This window comes from Channa argus, chromosome 14, assembly GCF_033026475.1.
Source record: "Channa argus isolate prfri chromosome 14, Channa argus male v1.0, whole genome shotgun sequence".
Classification (NCBI taxonomy): Eukaryota; Metazoa; Chordata; class Actinopteri; order Anabantiformes; family Channidae; genus Channa; species Channa argus.
In genome coordinates, this window is record NC_090210.1 from 9,228,229 (window position 1) to 9,228,482 (window position 254).

The window sequence follows — 254 nt, forward strand, 5'->3', positions numbered from 1 at the left end:
TCAATCTGTAGCTCACTATTGAAATCTTGAACTGCTGTTGTCAAACGGCATCACCTGCTGATGCTGTGTCACAATCTGAAATACTGACATGGATACAGAAACATGCTTTGCATCTGTGGTAATGTGTGCACTAGTCATAGGTTTATAAAATAGTAGGAAGGGTGGGAAAATGTTACAAGGACAATTTCCAGAAAGTGGTGCATTTTTTTTTTTTTGTGCAGCTTCAGTTAAACCTATTATTGGAACAAGACATG